The sequence below is a fragment of the Lithobates pipiens genome, unplaced genomic scaffold, assembly GCF_037356315.1.
Source record: "Lithobates pipiens isolate NorthernLeopardFrog02 unplaced genomic scaffold, aLitPip1_a1.2 Scaffold_1, whole genome shotgun sequence".
NCBI lineage: Eukaryota > Metazoa > Chordata > Amphibia > Anura > Ranidae > Lithobates > Lithobates pipiens.
In genome coordinates this window covers 82,249,532-82,264,748 of record NW_027507685.1, presented here as the reverse complement: position 1 = coordinate 82,264,748, position 15,217 = coordinate 82,249,532, and positions in this window count along the sequence as shown.

Below are 15,217 nucleotides of genomic sequence, written 5' to 3'. Positions count from 1 at the left end.
AAACTGAGGACATCAGCAGGATTGACCTTCGAGGGGGTAGAGCTGCAGGTCTTCCCGGACCTGGCCACAGAAACATTAGTGAGAAGGAGACTGTTGAAACCCCTCACACAACAGATGTTGGCATCGGGAGTATCCTACCAATGGGGATTCCCAGCCTGTTTAATCGTGAAAAAAGACGGCCGCTCTGCAGTTCTGCGATTCCCCGAAGATTTGCAAGGGTTCTGTGAAAGGCTGGACATCCCCCCCCGGTTACCGGGGTGGGGGGAAGAAGAAAAGATCAGACCCATGCCAAGGAAGTTAAGATGAGGGGGGGGAGTAGCAGAGCCAATAGTAAAGTAGTGTCCCCAAAGAAGACGCAAAGAAAGTCCCAAAGAAGGGGAGGATGGGGCTGGGAGAAGGTGGATGAACTGCGGGGGTAAAGGGGGAGGGTGAGAGGGAGGAGGCCTTCGGAGAGTCTCCGGTGGGAGCCCTTGGGTAAATATGGGTAGGAGAGGTTTCCTACGAGAGAGGTACCTAACCCATATGAACAACAAAGATAGGGGGGAACTCCGACCACCCTTTTTAGGGGTACTGTTGCGGAGAAGGGGTGGGAAAGGGGGGGAGGGGGGATGGTGGGAAGATGGGGAGGGAGGGATTAGTGGGTCTGGGGGGCTACCCCCCCCTTTTTTTTGTTATCCTCCTATGTCCTCTCCCCCTGCACCCCAAAGGGGGTCTGCCCCCGGGTCAGCCTATGGGAGATTCCGCTCTATGTTGAAAGCATTTGATGGTTGTAATTAATGTAATATCATATAATGTGAGGGGATTAAATACAAAGGAAAAAAGGTTTAAGATAAATAAAGAACTCCAATTTTTAGGGGGGAGTGTGGTCTGTCTCCAAGAGACATATATTACTAATGCATCCCCCGTAAAACTGTCATCATCTCAATTTTCACTATGGTTTTACGGGGACACACCATCAGCCCACTCAAGAGGCGTAGCCACGGGGTTCAATAGAACAACCAGATTTGAAATAAAGAAACGATTGGCTGACCCGGAAGGTAGATACTTATTCTTAAGGGGTAAATTGTTCGATATGAAATGTACAATAGTGAATGTATATGCGCCCAACAGAAACCCTGACAGATTCTTAAGGAAGGTACTAGAGAAGCTGGAGGGTTTCAAAGTTGGCAAACTAATTATAGCAGGGGATCTGAATTGGACTTTAAACCCCAATTTGGACAACTCGGGGGGCGGTAGCAGGGCGGCAGAGGGTAGATATAGAGCATTAAAGAGAATTTTAGCCAATGCACAGCTTTTAGACGCATGGAGAATTTCCCACCTAAAAAAGAGAGATTACACCCATTACTCAGCCCCACATAAATCTTTCGCTAGATTGGATTATATATTGCTTGACCACCAATTAGTACCAAATCTCAAAAAAGCTGAAATTAAATCAATTACACTTTCAGATCATGCCCCAGTAGTAATACAGCTTGAAGTACAGGGAGAAAGGGGAACAGGGAGAACATGGAAATTAAATAACTCTCTCCTACAGGATCAGGAAATCACAGCCAAGATCGAACAGGAACTGACTAGCTTTTTTGAGTGGAATGATACACCAGATATATCTAGAGCTACCTTGTGGGAAACACACAAAGCAGTCATTAGAGGGGCCCTGATCGGGATTGGCGCTGGGAAGAAGAAGGAGAGGGAGCAACAAAAAGTTCATTTATATAGGGAGATCAACGAATTAGAACAGGAATCTAGACCAAAGGGATTACGCGAAAGACAGGAGTTAAGGGAAAAAAAAAGAGAATTGGAAAAAATCCTAGAACAAGAAAGGGAGTCTGCATTTCACAAAATAAATAGAGAGAGATACCAATGGGGTAATTGGTCTGGTAAATGGATGTCAAAAAGAGTTAAGGATTACAAGAATAGGACCCATATTTCAATGATCAAAGATAGAAGAGGAGAGATACAATATTCTACACCAAAAATTGCGGAAAATTTCCACACGTACTATAGTGAGCTGTATAATATAAGAGGGAAAGGGGGAGATAAGGGGACAAGGAAAGGAAGAATAGAAGAGTATCTTCGGGACATGGACTTCCCCAGAGGAGAAAAGGAGGAGATGGAGACACTAGAAGCTCCGATAACAATAGAGGAAGTGAAGAGAACAATTAATAATACAGCCCTCGGGGGGAGTCCAGGTCCCGATGGATACTCTATCCTGTACTATAAGAAATTCCAGAAGTTTCTAATACCGAAACTCTGTGACTATTTCAATGCAGTGGGAGCAGGAGAGAGGTTCCGGGAGGAGGCCCTATGTGCACATATAACCTTGATTTTGAAAGAGGGTAAGGATCCAGCAGCCTTGGAGAGTTATCGGCCGATCTCCCTATTAAATACGGATATAAAGATCTTTGCGAAAATAATGGCAGAAAGACTAAAAACCCTCCTCCCGAAATGGATACATCCGGACCAGGTGGGGTTTGTCCAGGGGAGAGAGGGGAGAGATAATTCCCTGAAGTCCATAGCGCTGATCCAGGAAGCTACTAGAAGAGAGATCCCCACAGTACTGCTGTCAGTAGATGCCGAAAAGGCCTTTGACAGAGTAGAGTGGGAGTTCATAGATGGGATACTAGAACATCTAGGACTGGGAGAAAAGATGCTGAGGTGGCTTAAAGAGGAAGTAAACCCTGATGGGTTTACTTCCTCTTTTTTTCCCTGCAAAGGTAAAGCATAATGGACTACTATGCATCGCATAGTAGCTCATTATGTGTCACTTACCTGACACAGGAGCCAGCGAAGTCGCCGCTGATCCCTGTAGTCCGCCGCATCCATGTTGCTGGTGGCGTCTCGCAGCTCCGACGAATCACAGCGGCGAAGCCGCGATGACGTCACTCCCGCGCATGCGCACGGGAGTCGCGTCTCGCAGCTCCGCTGCTGCCACTCGGCGAAGTCGCGAAGACGTCACTCCCGCGCATGCGCACGGGAGACGACAAATTTGGCAAATCCATTCATGGATTTGCCGCATTTAGTGCGCCTGCGCGCCGCTGTCTACGGCGCATGCGCCGTAGACAGCGGTGCCCATTTTCGGGCAAATATCTCCTAAACCATATAGGTTTAGGAGATATTGCTTGGACCTACAGGTAAGCCTTAATCTAGGCTTACCTGTAGGTCCAAGTTGTTTGGAAGGGTTTACTTCCTCTTTAAATCCCTATATTTACAACCGACAGCGAGAATTGGAGTGAATAGATCCCTGTCTCGCCCCCTGGAACTGTTCAACGGGACGAGGCAGGGATGCCCCCTTTCACCGATTCTGTTTGTGATTTCATTGGAACCACTGTTAGTTGCAATAAGGAGGAACTGGGATATACGGGGTCTCTGGGTGGGCGGGAGGGAATATAAAGTCTCTGCATTTGCAGATGATGTACTGGTGTACATAGTCAACCCAAGAACAACAATCCCATCCCTCCTTAAAGAGTTTGAGCAGTTCGGTCGATTATCTAATTTTAAAATAAATGCGACTAAATCGGAAATCCTTAATGTAAATTTAACAGAGGCGGAACAGATAGTGTTAGGCTCTCAGTTACCATTTAAGTGGTGTAAAGGAGAATTGACTTACCTGGGCATAAAATTGACGGCACAAACGGTCAACCTTTATGGGGCTAACTATGTACCCCTACTGAATAAAATTAAGGACAATATAAATAAAATGAGACATAAAGCTCTCACATGGATGGGGAGGATAAACGCAATAAAGATATTCATATTACCACTGGTAATTTATACGCTTCAAATGATCCCAGTCCCCCTGCCCTTAAGCTACCTTGGAAAGGTAAAATCAATGATACTGTCGTTTATATGGGCACGTAAGAAGCCACGAATAGCCTATAATGTTTTAGTGAAGGAGAAAGAGAGAGGAGGTGTAGCACTCCCAGATTTCACGAAATATTATGAGGCGATAATTATAATTTCAAGGGTAGCGGATTGGTGTCATAACAAACAAGAGAAGAGCTGGGTAGAGTTGGAAGTCACATTAACCACTTTCAGACCGGACCATTTTGCTGGTCAATGACCAGAGGTCTTTTTACAATTTGGCACTGCGCTGCTTTAACTGGTAATTGCGCGGTCATGCAATGTTGTACCCAAACAAAATTTGCGTCCTTTTCTTCCCACAAATAGAGCTTTCTTTTGATGGTATTTGATTGCCTCTGCGATTTTTATTTTTGGCGATATAAACGTAAAAAGACCGCAAATTTTGAAAAAAAAAGATATTTTCTACTTTTTGTTATTAGAAAAATCCAATAAACTCAATTTTAGTCATACATTTAGGCCAAAATGTATTCAGCCACATGTCTTTGGTAAAAAAAAAGTCAATAACTGTATATTTATTGGTTTGCACAAAAGTTGTCACATCTACAAACTAAGGTACGTTTTCTGGAATTTACGCAGCTTTTAGTTTACCACTGCCTATCTCATTTCTTGAGGTGCTAAAATGGCAGGGCAGTACAAAACCCCCACAAATGACCCCATTTTGGAAAGTAGACCCCCTAAGGAAATTGATAAGTGGCATGTTGAGCCCATTGAATATTTTATTTTTTTGCCTCAAGCGATTGAATAATGACAAAAAAATTTTTTTTTTTTTTTTACACAAAGTTGTCACTAAATGATATATTGCTCACACATGCTATGGGCATATGTGAAATGACACCCCAAAATAAATTCTGCTGCTTCTCCTGAGTACGGGGATACCACATATGTGGGACTTTTTGGGAGCCTAGCTGCGTACGGGGCCCCGAAAACCAAGCACCGCCTTCAGGCTTTCTAAGGGCGTAAATTTTTGATTTCACTTCTCACTACCTATTACAGTTTTGAAGGCCATAAAATGCCAAGATGGCACAAAATCCCCACAAATGACCCCATTTTAGAAAGTAGACACCCCAAGCTATTTGCTGAGAGGCATGTTTAGTCCATGGAATATTTTATATTTTGCCACAGGTTGTGGGAAAATTACAAACTTTATTTTTTATTTTATTTTTTTTCACAAAGTTGTCACTAAATGATATATTGCTCACACATGCCATGGGCATATGTGAAATGACACCCCAAAATAAATTCTGCTGCTTCTCCTGAGTACGGGGATACCACATGTGTGGGATTTTTTGGGAGCCTAGCCGCGTACGGGGCCCCAAAAGCCAAGAACCGCCTTCAGGTTTTCTAAGGGCGTAAATATTTGACTTCACTCCTCACTACCTATTACAGTTTTGAAGGCCATAAAATGCCAAGATGGCACAAAACCCCCACAAATGACCCCATTTTAGAAAGTAGACACCCCAAGCTATTTGCTGAGAGGCATGTTGAGTCCATGGAATATTTTATATTTTGCCACAAGTTGCGGGAAAATTACAAACTTTTTTTATTTATTTTTTTCACAAAGTTGTCACTAAATGATATATTGCTCACACATGCCATGGGCATATGTGAAATGACACCCCAAAATAAATTCTTCTGCTTCTCCTGAGTACGGGGATACCACATATGTGGGACTTTTTGGGAGCCTAGCCGTGCACGGGGCCCCGAAAACCAAGCACCACCTTCAGGCTTTCTAAGGGCGTTACAGTTTTGAAGGCCATAAAATGCCAAGATGGCACAAACCCCCCCCAAATGACCCCATTTTGGAAAGTAGACACCCCTAAATTTAGGGGTACACTAGTGAGACTAGGTAATAAATGGCGGGTGCCCTGAAACTATAAAAAAATAACTAACCAACCAGCGTCACCTGTAACAGTTATATGGTGATCACTGGTGAAAGGGTTAACTAGGGGGCAATCAGGGGGCTTTATGCGGTAGTATATGGGGGTCCCTGGCACTATAAAAAGCTGCGGCGAACCTAAATACCTACCTGCCTAACTAGCGTCACCTGTCACACTAATACAGCGATCAGAAAAACGATCGCTTATCAGGCTGGGTTCACACTGGAGCGATGCGGGAACGCCACGAATCCGCGGCGGGTTCCCGCATCGCATGCCTCCCGGCGGCAGTTCACACTGCCCTATGCGAACTGCTGGGAGTGTCAGTGAAATGTTAATGACACCCCCAGATCAGTTTGCATATCGCAGTGCGATCTGCAAACTCGGATCGCATGGTGTGAACACCCATGCGATCCGATTCTGCTGCAGACCAAAAAAAGGGTCCCGTGCGAATTTGCGGCGGGTGCGGCGCGAATTCAGTATGGCTGAACTCGAATCGCACAGAGATCGGATGTGATTTGCACTGCAGTGCGGTGCGAATCACATCCGTTCTCATAAACCGCTGCAATGTGAACCCAGCCTTAGTGACACTGGCGACGGGGGGTGATCACGGGGTTAAACCTTTATTGGGGGGGTTAGGGGGGTACCCTAGAGCTAAAGGGGGCTAACCCTAACTGCCCTAACAGTTATTACAGTCACAAATGACACCAATGCAAAAAAAAAAAAATGCTATTGGTGTCACTGTGACTGAGGGGGCAGGGGTGATTGGGGGGGTGATCGGGGGGTGAAGGGGGGGTGTGAGTGTGCCTGGCATGTTCTACTGTGAAGTGTCGTGTTGGTGCAACTCACCGATCCTCTCTCCTCAGTGCCGGAACGAAAAATACCGACACGGAGGAGAGATTACATCACTTCCTCTCCTGTGTTTACATTACAGGAGAGGAAGTGATGTCACGCCTCACTTCCATTCGTCAGGAGCGATCGAGAGGGGGTGGCCATGAATGAATGGCCGCCCCCTCATCCCGGATCGCTTCTGAACGAAAACCGACCGCCGCTGGCACCGGGGGGGGGCCGATCGGGCCCCCCACCCGCGGGAAGGCAGGGACGTACATGTACGCCCATATGCCTGCCGTGCCAAACTGTCGACGTACATCGTCGTGCGGCGGTCGGCAAGTGGTTAAGTAACACGGAGTTAGCTAAAATGATATGGATACCCCCTCAATATAGGGATCTAGGGAACAGCACTTGCACTTTAACTAGGCACACGTTAAAAATTTGGGATAAAATAAATAAGAGACACAACTAGCACTATAATTCCCCCTTAATATCACTGTTGGACACAAATTATTTTCCCCCAGGGAAAGAGGAGCGTTTATACTTTAGTAGGTGGGCAAAAAGAGAGGAAATAATATTGATAGAAGTAATGAAAGAGAATAGGATAAGCACTTTTAGGGAAATCACACAAGAATGGGGTCGTAGGCCATTAGATAACTGGAGATACACGCAAATGGCTCACTTTATTCAAGGATTACCACAGCCATTAAGAGGAAAGACACAACTTAGACCATTAGAGAAACTATTTAACCACTTGCTTACTGGGCACTTAAACACCCTTCCTGCCCAGACCAATTTTCAGCTTTCGGTGCTCTCACAATTTGAATGACAATTACTCAGTCATGCAACACTGTACCCAAATTAATTTTTTGTCCTTTTTTTCCCACAAATAGAGCTTTCTTTTGGTGGTATTTGATCACCTCTGGGGTTTTTATTTTTTGCGCTATAAATGAAAAAAGACCGAAAATTTTGAAAAAAAACGCATATTTCTTTGTTTCTGTGACAGAATTATGCAAATTATTAATTTTTCTTCATAAATTTTGGCCACAATTTATACTGCTACATATCTTTGGTAAAAATAACCCAAATTAGTGGATATTATTTGGTCTTTGTGAAAGTTAGAGAGTCTACAAGGTGTGGTGTGAATCGCACAAAATTGATCACCCGGACGAACGTGCCTGCTCTACGGCCGTCATTCGGCTATAGGGCGGGCGCGATGTGGTTAAGGAACCACAATGTTTAGAGAAAAGGTTCTCCAAAATATATAAGATATTAAAGCAAGAGGTAGACGTTGGGCTCCCAGATTATCTGGGGAAATGGGAGGAAGAAATAGGACCTTTGAGAAATCAGGAGCATAGGAGTAAAATAATTAAAATGACCCATTCCTTGGCAAGAGATGTCCAAACGATCGAAATGTCCTTTAAATTAATAGCGAGGTGGTACCTGACGCCCCAGAGAATACAGAGGTTCAGTGAAGAAAATCAGATGCTCTGTTGGAGGGAATGTAAGGGACCAGGGTCCTTCAAGCATATATAGTGGGACTGCCCTAAAATAACCCCCTTCTGGGAGAAAATAAGAGAAATTATATTTTTTGTGACAGGGGAAAGGGTGGGAAATTCTCCATGGGAATGCCTGTTTCATGACACAAAGAAAGGGATTGCGCAATACAGAGGTACAATGACCCCACTCCTATTGAATGTAGCTAAATCTTTGATCCCGTGCCATTGGAAGACTGTGCAGGTTCCGACAGTTTCAGAGTGGGTTCGGAAAGTAGAACATATAAGGGTAATAGAGGAGTCCATACAGAGACTGGAGGATACAGGTCAAAAACATCTAAGTAAATGGCAACAATGGGGAGCATTTTTGAAAAAGGAGTATCATATAAGGATGGAAAGGGATGGAGAGGGAGAGGAATGAGGGGAGTAGGGGTTCGGGGGTCTTTTTTTTTTGGGATTGGGTAAGGGATTGGGAATATTAGTATTGTTATTAAAAAAGTATGTAATTGAAACCTACATATGTTGTTTTGCAAAAATGAGAAAAGAAATAAAGAGTATATAAAAAAAATAATGAATGGCGGGACCGTCAATGCACTGCGAGATCGCAGTGCATCGACGGCTGCTGATTCGCCAAAGCATGCACCTGACCTACATGCTTTGGCCCTGATGCTCTGATGTGAGAGCCATGATTGGCCAAAGGCAGGGTGCCTTTGGTCAATCGTGGCTCAGGGGGCTGAGTCCACGGCAGCCATACATAGTTTTATGAATGAGAGCAGCAAAATTACATTTGTAAAGGAAAAAATGTAATTTATAACTGCTTGCGGCTGTCATGTATTGCCTGACCCCGGCAATATAGATCAAAATCATTGGGGGGGTAGGGGGTGCTCGTGAGCAGCAAACCAAGAGGACCGTTCGGTAATCTCGCTCCTCGCTGCCCAGCCACATTAGCCACATTAGCACCAATATTGGGGCACTCTTGGCTTCCCCTGTACCTCTCTGGATCCCTGCAGCTCCATACACCCCATGAAGAGAAGCTCCACCTGTTCCTCCAGCGCTAAGTCAGCGGACCGGAATCCTCCTGCTGCCTTCCCACTCAACGCCATCATGGGCATCATGGCCTCGAGCCAGGACCTTTTCCAACAATCCCTTCCTAAGGATGCCAAAAGTGATGCCTCGGAAGTGGCCCCACACCAGCAGCCTGTACTCCGCGATGCTGACCTTCATGCATGCTTTAAAATCATGCTGCAAGTGGAACTTTCAGCTGCTACCACTAAACTTGCAACACACCTCACCAAGGAGATCATGGAGCTCGGCTAGTGTTAATATTGAGTTGATGCGCTACTGCATGTTCTTATGTTTCACTTTAAATTTTGTTTATGCCAACTCCCTCTCCACAAGTTGCGGCCTGACTTGCTGGCCCACCACACATTAAATGTTACCTTTGACCCCCCCCCCCCGGGGCACCTGTTGTATCTTTCATTTACCACCCCTGTTTTTTTTTATTTTCTGGCCAAGACTCTCCATCTAGTTAACAATTCTGGCTACTTAAGCCCAGCACAGCCATTTGTTCGGTGGCAGAGCCCCCCCTGCCTCACATATCTTACATTAAATGTGATTCACGCTTGCCATGATGTACTTAGTACTACCCTCCCTCCTTTACTACCTTGTTTTTGTTTTGCCCCCCCCCCCCCCCTCTGGTCCTTCTTTCCCTTTTTTCCTTTGCTCGATTATGGCCCAAGACACAAATCTTTGATGGCCGATGCGGGACCTCCTCAGTTCAGCTTCATTTCGTCTCCTCGCTATAGCTATGACTCCATTGAAGTTCTATTCACACAATATCCAGGGGTTCAATTCTCCAGTGAAGCCTTCAAAGGTATTTCACCAATCCACATGATAGCTTCTGCAGGGTCGACCATGTCTTTATTAACTTGCGAATCATTCCCAACATACACAAGATAAGGATCCCTGCCTTCCATGGTCAGATCATGATCCCATCGTCTTCTTGCTCATACTCACTGGCCTAACTCGCTCAACTTATCAATGGCGGCTCAATCAATGTATTTTTTTTCCGACAATGTAGGCTCCATGACTTCAGCTATCTCTCTGTGGGAAGCCGACAAGGCTATCATGCGGGGCCACTGCATTCAGCTTGCTTCCTCTCCCAAGCAGGACAGGGAAAATAAGATCCAAGAACTATCGACACACCTGGCATCCACTAATGCGATATGGAAATCCAACCCTACCCCTGCCAATAAAAATGCTCATGACACCATTGTCGCTGGACTGGATTTGCTGTCCACCGACATAGCCGAAAAAGCCCTACGATGGGCCAAGCACAAATTTTACACCTGTGCAAACAAACCAGGTGCGATGCTGGCCAGAAAACTCAATGCCACGGACCATACCCACAAACCAGTTTGCCCTTGCTTGACTGGAGAAGACCTTACCTCTGATCCGACCAAAGTCTCAGCGACCTTCGCTGATTTTCTGACCACTTTATACAGTAAACCCCCCCTTCCCCCTTGATTTAGCAGACGTCTTCTTCCGTGACCTTCATCTCCCCCCCCCCCCTTTCATCTGCGGCTCACACGGCCCTCAATGCAGACATTTCTGAACTGGAGGTAGCTCAGGCCATCAAAGGCATTCGGCTTTCAAAGGCCCTGGGCCCAGACGGCTTCTCCAGCCTATATTAATGGAAATTTTCCTCCCTCCTGTCCCCCATTTGACAGCATACTTTAATAGCATGAAACAGAGTGCACTGCCTTCCCCTGACTCCTTAATAGCGCACAGATCCATGATTCTGAAAACCACTGTAGAAGCCCATGACCCCCAAGCCTTCCACTATATTTCTCTGCTGAATGAGGGTATGAAACTATTGGGCAAGATTGTTCTCGCATTAATAAATACCTACATTCCCTGATTCACAGGGACCAGGTAGGCTTTGTGCCTGGTTGCCAGGCAGGGGACAATGTTCAGAAGGTGGTTCACCTGATTTCCCTGTTACACTACCCCAAAATCCCAGGATTTCTTCTCTCGCTTGACAGATACAAAGTTTTCGACTCCCTCTTGAGGGACTACTTACACTATGTGCTTTAACGGTGGGGCTTTGGAGATTCAGTTCTCACCTGGCTGACTGCACTATACTCTTCCTCTTCGGCTGCTGTCCGCTATGCAGGCTGCTTATCACCCCCATTCTCCATCTCCAGAGGAACACGGCAGGGTTGTTCCTTCCCTGTCTCCTATTCTCTTTACCCTTGCCCTTGAACCTTTGGCCATGCCCCTTAGAGCTGACCCAAATATTAATGGATACGCAGGCAAATGTTACAATGTAAATATGTTTGCGGATGACACTCTTTTGACCCTTACTAACCCAATTGTCTCCTTACCCAATCTACATTCCCTCCTGACCTGCTTTGCTACCATCTCAGGGATCCAGATTAATCCCCACAAAACCACTGTGCTGAATATTTCCCTTCCAGGTCCCCTGGTTACGCACCTCCAATCCACCTTCCTGTACCGCTGGACTTAGAATTCCGATTTAGAATATTTCAGTATAACTCTGACTCCCTCTTACTCCTCTCTTTTTTCTGCTAACTACTATCCCCTGTTAAGTACCATCATGGCACTCATGACATCTTGGCGGCTCCCCATCTTTTCTTGGATTAGCCGCATCCATGCCATCAAGATGACGGTCCTTCTGAAGATCTTATACTTCTTCCAGACTCTACCGGTTCGGATCCCCACATTTTTCTTGCGTCTTCTCCAGAAAAGGCTTCTCTCCTTTATTTGGGCCAACAAGCGTCTTAGGGTCCCCCACTTTACCCTGTATGCCCACAGGCTGAGAGGTGGGCTTGGAGTCCCAAATATCGCCAAATATTACCAGGTTGTGCAAATCTCCCAGCTTGCAATGCTCCAGGCTACCTCCGATATTCCACTGGGTTCTCCTGGAAATCTCCAACTGTGCACCGGTCCCCATCTCTGCCCTCTTATGGCTTCCTCCTAAAATGCATCCCCCCTCACTCAGCCCTCTGATGGCACATGGCTTGAAGCTTTGGGACTCGGTCCGGTACTTCAGTGGGCTCATTTCCCCATCCCTTCTGTGCCTCCCCCTCCTAAATAACCCTATGTTTCCCCCCGGCTTAGAACAACCTTATGTTTTTTCCTGGTGGCCAGCCCATGGATTCTCTCAGGGCTGACATTTTCTTGGAACCCGCTCATTCCCCTCGTGGGCTTGAATCCAGGAGATTCATGAAGCTCCCCCAGTGGAATTCTTCCACTATCTCCAATTACGACACTGGATTTCCTCTCTCAGACTGACGCTTTTAAGCACCATAAAACAGCCTTTGAACAAACATGCCAACACTCTCCAGGATCTCCTGGTACCATATCTTTGATTTACTCCTCCCTTAACTCGAGCGGGACTCAAACCTCCATATCTTATGTCCCCAAATGGGAGCAGGACTTATCCCCCATTGATTTGGCGGAGTGGAGCAAAGCCTGGTCTAATATTGCGAAATGCTCCTTCAACATCGCTACCCTAGAGGCAGCCTACAAGGTACTCCTCTGTTGGTACTGGGTTCCAACCCGTATTGCCAAGTCAAATCCATCCTACAGTGATAGATGCTTCAGGGGCTGTGGTCAAGGTGGTGACGAATTTCAGATCTGGTGGACCTGCCCCCCGCTTAGTGGGATACTGGTCAAGGGTATTTGGTCTTCTGTTTACTCTCTTCCATGTGTGTATCCGCAAGAATGCCAAGTTGGCCTTACTCCACTGCCCGATCCTGGGCCTCTTTTCCTATCAGCTGATATTTGTTTATCGATGAGAAGCGTGCAATAGAGGCCGGCTGTCTGGTTTGCGGAGGTGAAGAGCATCTTAAAGAGGAAGTAAACCCTGATGGGTTTACTTCCTCTTTCATTCCCTGCAAAGGCAAAGCATAATGGACTACTATGCATCGCATAGTAGCCCATTATCTGTCACTTACCTGACACAGGAGCCAGCGAAGTCGCCGCTGTCCCCTGTAGTCCGCCGCATCCATCTTGCTGGTGGCGTCTCGCAGCTCCGCCACTGTCATTCGGCGAAGCCGCGATGACGTCACTCCTGCGCATGCGCACGGGAGTCGACACGTGCGGCAGCTCCATTCTTGGAAATGCCACGCTCAGTGCGCCTGCGCGCCGCTGTCTACGGCGCATGCGCCGTAGACAGCAGTGCCCGTTTTCGATATTGCTTGGACCTACATTGCTACATTGGACCGATATTGCTTGGACCTACAGGTAAGCCTTAATCTAGGCTTACCTGTAGGTCAAAGTGGTTTGTAAGGGTTTACAACCACTTTAATGACTCTCATGATTAATGAGAAGATGTCTAGAATTCTCCATGATCCCCATGCCAAATTCCTCAAGGTATGGGGCCTGTGGGGGTCCTACGCTCTTCCTACTCTGCATCTGACCAGCCTAGGCCTCTCTTACTGACCTCTTTTGCCCCCCCCAACACGGGGGGGACCTCTTCCCTACCTATTCTACACCTCATTTTCCTTCTCCATCTTTCCTTCTCATCTCTTGTGTCCCTCCTTTGCCATTTGTCCCCCCCCACTCCTTTTTTTTTATTATTTTAGTTTTTTGCTGTCTCATATGACCTTGATCCAAGTTTTGTTTTTCCAAAGATTTTCTGGACTACTCCACACCCCATGCCCTGAGCAATTAAGCTCAGTCACCCCCCAAGCCAATTTAAAAAAAAAAAATGGCGTAGGGGTCCCCCCCAAAATCCATACCAGACCCTTATCCGCAACCTGGCAGGCCAAAGGAAACCGTACCAGGACACATGCCCTCAACATGGGGAGGGTGATTTGGGGTCCCCCAAAGCACCTTGTCCCCAGGTTGATGGGGACAAGGGCCTCTTCCCCACAACCCTTGCCCGGTGGTTGTGGGGGTCTGTGAGTGGGGGGCTTATTAGAATCTGGAAGCCCCCTTTAACAAGGGGGCCCCCAGATCCTACCCCACATGTGAATGGGTATTGGGTACATTGTACCCCTACACATTCACCAAAAAAGTGTCAAAATGGTAAAAATGACAGGAGACAGTTTTGGACAAGTCCTTTATTAAAAAAAGTGTCCCGCAATGTCCATTCATCTTCGATGACACCGTCCGACGGCAGGAGAAAAAAAAACGGAAAAACTCTGGCTCCCGCTGACTGCAGGTTTTTTGCAATGACAGCTATTATATAGTTGAGGGTGGGGCCACCGCTCTCGTCGTCCCCTTGTTCCTTCAGCCTGCCAGGTTGCGTGGTGGGATAAGGGTCTGGTATGGATTTTGGAGGGACCCTTACGCCATTTAAAAAAAAAAATTGTCTCTGGTTATCCTTAAAATCCATACCAGGCCTGAAGGAGCTGGTATGGATTTTGAGGGGGCCTACGCCATTATTTTTATTTGGGTGCAGGTTCCCCTTAATATCCATACCAGACCCCCAAGCACCCTCCCCATGTTGAGGGCATGTGGCCTAGTACGGTTCAGGAGAGGAGGCGCTCTCTTGTTCCCCCCTTTTCCTGCGGTCTGCCAGGTTGTGTGCTCGGATGCCTTACGCCATTTTTTTATAATTTTTTTGCTCGGGGTTCCCCTTAAAACCCATACCATACCTGAAGGGCCTGGTATGGATTTGGGAGGGGGAGGCCATGCCATTTAAAAAAAAAATTTGATGCAGGGTTCCTCTTAACCACTTCAGCCCCGGAAGAGTTGGCTGCTCAATGACTAGGCCATTTTTTTTTGATACAGCACTGCAATGCTTTAACTGACAATTGTGCGCTCGCGCAACGCTGCACCCAAACAAAATCCATGTCCTTTTTCCCCACAAATAGAGATTTCTTTTGGTGGTATTTGATCATCTCTGAGGTTTTTATTTTTTGCACTATAAACAGAAAAAAGAGTGTCAATTTTGAAAAAAACACAATATTTTGTACTTTTTGCTGTAATAAATAGCCCCAATTTTTTTTAAAAGCAAATTTTTTCCTCAGTTTAGGCCGATATGTATTCTTCTACATATTTTTGGTAATAAAAATAGCAAAAAGCATATATTGATTGGGTTGCGCAAAAGTTATAGCGTCTACAAAAAAGAGGATAGATTGATGGCATTTTTATTATTCTTTTTTTTTTACTAGTAATGGC